This window comes from Leucopleurus acutus, assembly GCF_964270905.1.
Source record: "Leucopleurus acutus genome assembly, chromosome: 3".
Taxonomy (NCBI): Eukaryota; Metazoa; Chordata; class Mammalia; order Artiodactyla; family Delphinidae; genus Leucopleurus; species Leucopleurus acutus.
The window spans coordinates 109,034,768-109,044,296 of record NC_139145.1 but is presented as its reverse complement, the minus strand read 5'-3'; the positions used below and the strand labels follow the sequence as shown (position 1 = coordinate 109,044,296).

Sequence of the window (9,529 nt, the reverse complement as noted above, 5' to 3'; positions counted from 1 at the left end):
ATAAAGAAAGCATTTTGCATCTTACAGTACAGTACCTCGAAAAGTCCAGTAGTACAGGACAGCAGCTGGCACACAGGGGCTGGCATTGAGTGAACAGGCAAGAAGAGTTACTGACTGGAGGAGGAGAGGAGGTGGGAGATGGTAGAGCTGAAGGATGGTCAGCAATAGGAGACGGAGGGCAAGCTGCAATTTCACTCACGCCTGACACTAACGACACAGGTTCTGGTTCCTTGCTGGATTCAATTCTATCTACCCTCTTGAAAAAATGATCCAGTGATGTCTGGGTAGTACTGTACCAGCTACATCACCGCTGCTTTTACACTTGCTTCTGGACATCCTGGGCTTGAAATAAAGATACTGTACTACTGTACTCTATAGAGTACTATACAGTAAAGTATACAAAAGCACAACTCCTTGTAGAGGATGCATGCATGTGAAAATGTACGCCAGACATGTGAACTAACTTACATGATTGGACATGCGAATGCACTCTCACATCTTTGAAAGTTCACAACTTGAAGGTTCGTATGTAGGGGACTTACTGTACAGAGGGTTGGTCAGTGTAAATGAGATGAGGACAGTTGTGTTTGCCAGCTGTCAGTTATTGAAGTTAGGATTCTACCCCTCCCAGGGACACTGGGAAAAAGAGGCCCGACCCTTCCTGATGATTACATTTCAAAGGAATGGTTCTCAGGTCCTTAAGAAAGATACTTCTGAGTTGTTAAAGGTACACGTTCACAACTGTAAGGCATTTTAAATAAATGCTGTAGGAAAGGGGAGTCAGGGACCTATCCTCAGATGTTGGTTAGAAGGAACAGCACATTTTCCTGGTAGTGTTGAGCTTTCTCAGGCAGCCATTTAACAGAGGGGTCAGGTCGTCCTAGGGACACAGCCTTATGCTGCTAGAAGCAATGATAGATTTGGTCATTTCTCAGTGCAAAGTTTTGCATAAAGTTATGCGCCAAAAGATCTGAGGTTCTCATCAGCAGTGAATGAGAGTTCCTGTGGCACTTCATCCTCACCAACACTTGGTGTTGTCAGTGTTCTGGATTTTGGTCATTTTAATAGGTGTGTATTGGTATATTGCTGTAACGTACATTTGCTCGACCACATATGATGCTGAGCATCTTTTCATAGACTTACTTGCCATCTATGTAGCTTCTTTGGTGAGGTGTCTGTTAAGATCTTTGGCCCATTTTTTATTTGGGCTACTTGTTTTCTTATTATTGAGTTTGAAGGGTTCTCTGCATATTTTGGATAATAGTTCTTTATCAGATATGTCCTTTGCAAATATTTTCTCCCAGTCTTTGGCTTCTTTTTTTATTCTTTTGATTGCGAATTTCGCAGAGTAGAAGTTTTGAATTTTATTGAAGTCTGGCTTATCAGTTATTTGTTTCATGGATCGTGCCTTTGTTGTTGTATCTAGAAAATCTTTGCCATACCCAAGTTCATCTAGATTTTTCTCCTCTGTTATCTCTAAAAGTTTTCCAGTTTGAAAAAACCCAGGAGAGCCAGCACAACATTGAAGAAGAACAAAGTCAGAAGACTGACACTTCCTGACTTAAAGAATTACTCTAAAGCTACAGTAATCAAGAAATTGTGGTATGGGCAAAAGAACAGACAAATAGATCAGTGAAACAAAATAGAGAGCCTGGAAATAGATACAAATACAGTCCAATGATTGACAAAGACATTACTATGAGGAAAAATAATCTTTTCAACAAATAGTGCTGGAACAACTGGATATTCACAAGAAACAAACAAAAAAGGAATCTAGACATAGAATTTACACCCTTCACAAAAATTAACTTAAAATATATATTAGACCTAAATTTAAAATACAGTTATCATCAAAATAATAGTAATCTTGTTGAATATGCCTGGCATTTTTTTCTGCCCATTGGTCCCCCACTTTCAACCTTTCGACTATTTCTTCTAACACTGGGATTATCTTGTTCCTGAATATTTGACAGGACTCTCAGTAAAATTATTAGGGTTTTTCTTCCATTTTGGCATAGATTTAAAAAATTGTTTGATATCTTGACTACTTACAGCTAATCAGGCCTTCCCTCCGCCTTCCTTGAGCCAGTTTTAGTGATATTTCTCTGAACTTTGTGATTTTTACCTAGAATCTTATTTGTATAAATTTGTCCACAATTCTGTTACCTTTTAGAAATGTGTTGTGCCTACAATTATGTCATATCTTAATTTCTAATATTTACTTGTGCTTTCTTTTCTCTCTTATTAATTTCTGAATAGCTACTTTATTTTTATGTATCAGCCTGGGTTCTACTAGGAGTGGGTACCAAGATGGAATTAAATGTGCAAAGGTTTCATCAAGGGAAATACTGGTGTAAGAGAAAATAGAGAGGGAGATGGTGAAGATCTAAGAGAGCCACCAGACCACAGGCAAGTCTGATTGAAAGAGATGAAGAGATGGAGGAAAGGCTGGGTAAAGTGCCTTATACAGCTATCCAATCAAAACAGACATGGCAAGGCCTTTGAAAAGTCCCTGAGCTGAAGTCTGCCACAAGAGGAGTCTCACGTCTCCCAGGATCAGGCTTACATTATGATCCCATTTCTAACTGGGAGAAGCCCGTGGTCTTGGTGTAAACAAGACGATGATTTCAGAGCACAGCAGCTGTTACTGTTGATAGATTACATGCTCATAGGTCGAGGTATGTGAGGTGCATCCTCTTTGCTGCTGCAATTTGTTTTTGTAAAGTACTAGCTTTCTGGTTTGTTAATTCTATTTTATCTTTATTTTTAATTTCATTAATTTCTCTTCTAAACTCTATTGTTTTTTCCCTAATATAGCACCTAAATTAGCATTGTCTTCTGCAGTACCATTTTTGCTGCATCTCTTGAGTTCTTATATATGAAGCTTTCATTATTTAATTTTGAGAATTTTCTAATTTTTATTATGATTTCTATTATGACCATACCTATTTAGAGATTTATTTTTAACTTTTATTACTTTTTTCTTTAAAGTTATCATTTGGTTTAGAAGTTGACACATATCTTGAAGAAAATTGCACATAAATTATCAGGGTTTTTGATTCCTCAAATACTGAATGCTTGATAACTTTGAAGTGTAATTTTTAGTCACCTCAAGCTAGTGATACCATTGTGATCCTTTCATTTTAGCTTTTATGTCCTCAGTTCAAATAGGTTTCAAGGGGAAAAACTCAAGGAGAATTTGAGGCTCACATCAATGTGTTTTTCTCCCTGTTCTTGCCTCTTAGGTCTGGTTGTCATGGTTGTTTCCTAATAATTTTTAAACCTCTCCTTATATGTATATATGTACATATATGTGTATATGTATGCATGTATATATGATATATAATACTTATAAGTTATATATATATTGAATAAAGTATACAGAGTTTAAATTTATGCATTTAAACATATACTATATATACAAATATACTATTCCATATATTTTATATATGTATAAATCTATCATCTATTCTTTTATCTAATATTCACCTTGTGTTATCTTCTGTGGGGAGGTTACCTTGATATCAGCTATTCTATCATAGATATAACCCAAAATGTCATTTTTATCACATTGTCAAGTTTTCTTTGGCTTTTTTGAAAATATTCTTTTTTTTAAAAAACTGCTTGATTAAGTTATGATTGACTAAAACACTTTTTTTAAAATATAATATTACTCCCAAATTTATTTGTAAGGTACACATTCTGTTTCTATTCTTTCAAAGGTTATCTTTGGTATTTTAATTCCATACATTATTTAACACAGGATAAATTTATTAAAGTTTTCATATTTGTAACTAATTCAAGGACTATAGAAAGCACTGTCTCTGATCGTGCTCCTTTTCTTGACTCACATATCCTTTAAATCAAATACCATAGTTCTATCTTTTTTTTTACCTTTTTATTTTAAGATATTAGTCATTCTTATTGCTATATTTTGTAGTCAATATATGTTTAGATTTACCCAAGTACTTACCACTTTCTTTACTTGACATATTTTTCTTGTATGTCAGAACTTCCTTTTATATCATTTTCCTACTCCTTGAAAAGCACACTTTTGAAGATTTTTTAAATGGGATTCATTGCTTTTAAACTTTTCTACATTCCGGTATTACTAAAATTGTCTATTTCACTCAAAATTTTAAAGATCTTTTAAAAGTTTTTTTCCCAGTGGACATTTTCTCCCGGCCTTTTGAAAAATTATTCTACTGTCTTCTCATTTCTGTTTTTGTTAACTCTTAATAGGTAATTTATCATTTGCCTCTAGCCACTTTTAACATCCTTTCTTTGTCTTTGGTGGTTAGTATAAAAATTATACATTGATGTGTACATTTATTTTTTATTGATTCTTTTTGCATTCATTGTGTTTGCTGATTTTGAGTGCATGTCTCTCAACAGAAAATGTTTAGCCGTTACTTCAAAAATATCTCCTTTCCCTCATCTGTTAGATCTCATCTATCTTCCAAGTTTTGTAAACACTCTTTCTTCTGACACTGGTTTTGGAGGTGTATTCTAGATAATTTCTTCAGTTCTTACAGTTCACTAATTTTCTCATGAACTTTTTAAAATACCTTACTTCAGAACTTCTAGTTTAAATAATTATATAAGTTTTCAAATCTGTGATTTATTTCATAATTTTAAAAACTTTATTTTGATCACCTTTTATATTATTTTAAAATACTGGCAGATTTATTTTGCATTGTGTATCCCAGACTTTCAATTTTTACCAATACTTGCCAAAATGTTGGTCCTACTGCAAAGTACAAAGTAGAAAAATTATTTATTAAAATAATACTACTACAAAGTAGAAAAGTTACATCCTACTACAAAGTAGAAAAATCCTACTACAAAGTAGAAAAATTATTTATTAAAACCAAATAGAACGAATTGACTCTGCTTGATTACTATTCAGAAAAGTATAAAATGAAACTGTATTCCAATAGGTACCATTAAATACTTTCCTCGTTAGTATGTTGCTATAATAATAGCTGGTTAGAATGATTATAAATTATTAGGTGAACAACTAAAACGGTAGGTTGCATACATAGGAATAAACCTACTTAGGGAGACAAAAGACCTGTATGCAGAAAATTATAAGACACTGATGAAAGAAATTAAAGATGATACAAATAGATGGAGAGATATACCATGTTCTTGGATTGGAAGAATCAACATTGTGAAAATGACTCTACTACCTAAAGCAATCCACAGCTTCAATGCAATCCCTATCAAACTACCACTGGCATTTTTTCACAGAACTAGAACAAAAAATTTCACAATTTGTATGGAAACACAAAAGACCCCAAATAGCCAAAGCAATCTTGAGAAAGAAAAACGGAGCTGGAAAAATCAGGCTCCCTGACTTGAAACTATACTACAAAGCTATAGTAATCAAGACAGTATGGTACTGGCACAAAAACAGAAATATAGATCAATGGAACAGGATAGAAAACCCAGAGATAAACCCACACACATACAGTCACCTTATCTTTGATAAAGGAGGCAAGAATATACAGTGGAGAAAAGACAGCCCCTTCAATAAGTAGTGCTGGGGAAACTGGACAGGTATATGTAAAAGTATGAAATTAGAACATTCCCTAACACCATACACAAAATAAAAAAATGGATTAAAGACTTAAATGTAAGGCCAGACACTATCAAACTCTTAGAGGAAAACATAGGCAGAACACTGTATGACATAAATCACAGCAAGATTCTTTTTGACCCATCTCCTAGAGAAATGGAAATAAAAACAAAAATAAACAAATGGGAACTAATGAAACTTCAAAGGTTTTGCACAGCAAAGGAACCCATAAACAAGATGAAAAGACATCCCTCAGAACGGGAGAAAATATTTGCAAATGAAGCAACTGACAAACAATTAATCTCCAAAATTTATAAGCAGCTCAATATCAAAAAAACAAACAACCCAATCCAACAATGGGCAGAAGACCTAAATAGAAATTTCTCTAAAGAAGGTATACAGATGGCCAACAAACACATGAAAAAATGCTCAACATCACTAATCATTAGAGAAATGCAAATCAAAACTACAATGAGGTATCACCTCACAGCACTCAGAATGGCCATCAGCAAAAAATCTAGAAAAAATAAATGCTGGAGAGGGTGTGGAGAAAAGGGAATCCGCTTGCACTGGTGGTGGGAATGTAGATTGATACAGCCACTATGGAGAACAGTATGGAGGTTCCTCAAAAAACTAAAAATAGAACTACCATATGACGCAACAATCCCACTACTGGGCATATATCCTGAGAAAACCCTAATTTAAAAAGAGTCATGTACCACAATATTCATTGCAGCTCCATTTACAATAGCCAGGACATGGAAGCAACCTGTGTCCATCAACAGATGAATGGATAAAGATGTGGCACATATATACAATGGAATATTACTCAGCCATAAAAAGAAACAAAATTGAGTTATTTGTATTGAGGTGGATGGACCTAGTGTCTGTCGTACAGAGTGAAGTAAGTCAGAAAGAGAACAACAAATACCGTATGCTAACACATATATATGGAATGTAAGAAAGAAAAAAAAAAGGTCATGAAGAACCTAGGGGCAAGATGGGAATAAAGACACAGACCTACTAGAGAATGGACTTGAGGATATGGGGAGGGGGGAAGGGTAAGCTGTGACAAAGTGAGAAAGTGGCATGGACATATACACTACGAAACGTAAAATGGATAGCTTGTGGGAAGCATCCGCATAGCACAGGGAGATCAGCTCAGTGCTTTGTGACCACCTAGAGGGGTAGGATAGGGAGGGTGGGAGGGAGGGAGATGCAAGAGGGAAGAGATATGGGAACATATGTATATATATAACTGATTCACTTTGTTATAAAGCAGAAACTAACATACCATTGTAAAGCAATAATACTCCAATAAAGATGTTAACCCCTCCCCCCCAAAAAAAGGTAGGTTGTAAAATGATATACAGATTGTGATTCAAATTTAATGTAGAAATATATATTTTACATAGAGACAAAATGACTATCCTATGTGTACCAAAAACATAACTTGGTGTAAAGGTGATTTTCTATTTATATTGTATAGATTTATACACATAACTTTACATGTTTTTACTTGTGAAAAAACAAAAATAATTATACAAGCCTTTTAAATAAATTCTTGTGATATTTTTGACATGTCAGGAGATGGATACTCGATTTCTGTATTAGCTGCCAAAGAAGCACTTATCTTCCCTAGTCAATTGAATATAATATGGGAGAACTATATATGGTTAATATATTTATTATGCTTAATATAATAAATTAATGAATTATCCAATGTGCATAGCACTTTGGGAAAGATAAAAATGATAAGTGCTCTTAAGGAGATTATATTCTAGTAACAAGACAACATATAAAAAAGAAAATAGAGCAAAAGACTGAGCAGATGCCATAATTGTTGTTAAAATGCAAGGCAGTATTTTCTCTTAACCTTGCTACTACTAAAGAACAGAGGTAAGTCAGTTAAACTCTTTTTGTGATCTTCCCCATTTGTCAATGTCATTGCTCTCCTACCTAATTCATGGTGTTGTGAGATAAAATTCAGTCATACACAAAGTAGTGCCTTACAAAAATAAAAAAAAAACATTTGTGTTAGTGGATGCATTACTGACTATTCTAGCGGAGAAGTGATTTAAGTGTTGTTTTATGTCTCAGATGGTGAACATGAGTTGAAATTATTCTTTTTAAATAACCTTATGAATACATGTGGGAAGGATAACAGAGGACAGGTAGGTAGTCTCAGTGCTCTCTGTTCACAGACTAGAAGTCTAATTTCCAATGGCTGTTTTGATTTTTTTTTTCGTTTTTACAAAGTAAACTGGAAAAGATGAAAGGATCGTCATAATTACTGGGAAAACAATGTGTCTACAATCTAAAACAACATGTACCTAGGTAGGGCTTATTGGCTTGGTGAAAGTCACACCATACCACAACTCATGGTCGTTAGGGACCCTATGGGCAAATGTGCATGGTGGTCAAAAAGCCTCTTGAGAGAAAAGGGTTGATAGTTTCCCACTTTCTTTTTTCAGTTTCACGGTCACTGATATGTTTCTAGTCATTGGCAAGGAAGGGCTTTACTGACACTGATGAGCAGAAAAGGGTACAAAAGTTCCATTATGTGAAAGGCTGTCAGTGGACTTTGTTGGGGACCAGAACTCAATATGTTGCTTGGATTGTCACGGGAAAAGGCATTATGGAAAGCATGACATTTGGCTAAATCCTGAAATATTTCCTGAAATCTATAGGTAATGAACATATGTTTGATCACTTAATAAGAACAACATGTAGGGTCCCAGCAGCTCGTGCGGCGCGAGGAGCGGCAGCGGCCAGGCAGCCCAGCTTCGAGAATGTTCTCGGAGCACCGACGCCAGCAGGCACTCGCTTAGCGCCTGCCCAGCCACCAGGATGCTCAAGAGCAAGGTCAGCTCTGTCAAGGGCGCGGTGAAAGAGAGCCCAAAAGGAGATCCGCGAGGTTGCCAGCTAAACAGGCTCCCGCAAAAGTGGAAAAGAAGCCAAAAAAGGCGGCAGGAAAGCATAAATCTTCAGACAAAAAAGTGCAAACAAAAGGGAAAAGGGGAGCAAAGGGAAAACAGGCCGAAGTGGCTAACCAACAGACTTAAGACCTATTTGCAGAAAACGGAGAAACTAAAAAGGAGGAGAGCCCAGCCTCTGATGAAGCAGGAGAGAAAGAAGCCAAGTCTGATTAATACCACACACCCGGTCCTATCAGTGGTCCCTGTCTCCCTTCTTGTATAATCCAGAGGAATATTTTTACAAACTATTTTGTAAATCCAAGTTTTATAGTAGCTCTAGAAACATTTTTAAAAAGGAGGGTATTCCACCTCATCCCATTTGTTAAGTGTAAATGCTTTTTTTAAGAGGTGAAATCATTTGCTAGTTGTTTATTTGTTGGTACAAACAGAAAATAGTGGGATATTGAATATAGGAGGCGTTGATTGTCTTCGGTGTCAGCTTAAGATTCCATAGAAGGGGGGGTAGCTTTTATATCCTATAAAACAAAGCATACTAAATGGTAGTTTGGAGTCAGTTGTGCATTTAATGTCTTAAACACTTTAAATTACTTCTCTTCCCATGTTGTTTTTGGTAGGATTGTTTCCTAAAGCAAACCACTCACCCCTTGATCTTGGTTCTCCTTGTCAGAATTTAGTGCACTCTGTAACATCTTTGGTCATGGTAGTCCAGTTCTCTAGTAACTTTGTTAATGTGTTGTGAACGATTGATGATTTGAGTATGTAGTGTATATGATATTAAATTGTGAATTAGTGGGACTTGATATAACAGCATATCAATATTTGAAGATATTGGTACTTGATATCCTGTTAAGGAAAATTTGCCTACAAATTTTAAGCTGGAAAGTCACTGGAATAACTTCAGAAAAGAATCACAACTACATGACTTTTTAGATTTTTGGTATGTATGTTAAGAATTGTGTACACATTGAAATGTCTGTACTGATCCTCAAAACAACCAATAAAATCTCAT

General features: G+C 35.3%; 1 pseudogene across 1 annotated transcript; it reads left to right on the top strand.

Moving 5' to 3' along the window:
* Positions 1–8,431: 8,431 nt before the first annotated feature.
* LOC309959322 (non-histone chromosomal protein HMG-14-like) lies at positions 8,432–8,733 on the top strand (annotated as a pseudogene). Its single transcript has one exon. The product of its transcript is annotated as a non-histone chromosomal protein HMG-14-like (transcript).
* Positions 8,734–9,529: the final 796 nt, after the last annotated feature.